Genomic DNA, 1,009 nt, shown 5'->3' with positions numbered 1-1,009 from the left:
GTGTGTGTGTGTGTGTGTGTGTGTGTGTGTGTGTGTGTGTGTGTGTGTGTCTTAACTGGCAGCCCAGAGAACAGAGATCAGACAGAGAAATGTAAAGAAACTGTGTTAACGTGCTTTAAAAAAATTATCGCTGTTAATTGTCAGCGATAATAACGCGTTAGCGTGCCCAGCACTAATTAATATATATATTTTTGGGGGTGAGTGAGTCATTGGCAGGAAGTCACCAGCCAGATGAATAGCCCTGATATGTGTGTTTATCAAGTTTACAGGTCTGTTTCTATTTTTTCAAACTAGTTCACAATGTAAATACAACAAAAAACTATTAAACAAAAAAACCTAAATTTCCATCTCAACCCAGCAGCTCGTTCTAAAAAGCTCTGGATAAATGAGTATTTTCCTCTGTGTTACATCATCTCCTCCAGTGACACACTTGGATCAGATCTAAAAAGAGAAGAAAAAACTTCCATTTTGAAATGTTTCCCTGTTCTTACGTATTTGTTTTTCATTTTCTTCATTTTTCCCACTAAGCAGTGAAACAGCCTTATTGAAAACAGCAGCATCTTAATAGTTCATCATCTGTGAGTTACCTGCTGTATGCACTGTACCTTATTAAAAAGGCCCTGCATCTCCCCCACCGCCTTGTTTAGCTCCTTCTCTGCATGTTTGGCTCTTTCCAGAGCACTGTCAGCTGCTGCGACGGCACCGTTGCAGTTCAGGCCTCCACAGTGACGGTTCCCCTCATCGTCACGGCAGCCTGCTCCGCCACACGGGCTCTCCCCGCAGGGAGCGTCCCCCGGAGCGCCGCAGACCTGTTGGAACAAGCACTTGGATGGAATTAAACACAAACAAACAGAGTCTGATGTTTGGAATCTGTAATCAGATGAAAAGCAAAAAATCAAAAGCTAACGAGACCGGCTGCCTTTCAGCTTCTTTCTAGATCAGTGTTTCCCAAAGTTGGGGTCGGGACCCAAAGTGGGGTCCCAAAACTTCAAGGTGGGGTCCTGAAAAT

This window comes from Austrofundulus limnaeus, unplaced genomic scaffold (genome assembly GCF_001266775.1).
Source record: "Austrofundulus limnaeus strain Quisiro unplaced genomic scaffold, Austrofundulus_limnaeus-1.0 Scaffold98, whole genome shotgun sequence".
Classification (NCBI taxonomy): domain Eukaryota; kingdom Metazoa; phylum Chordata; class Actinopteri; order Cyprinodontiformes; family Rivulidae; genus Austrofundulus; species Austrofundulus limnaeus.
The sequence above is the reverse complement of the archived record's forward strand: the minus strand, read 5'-3'. Positions refer to the sequence as shown.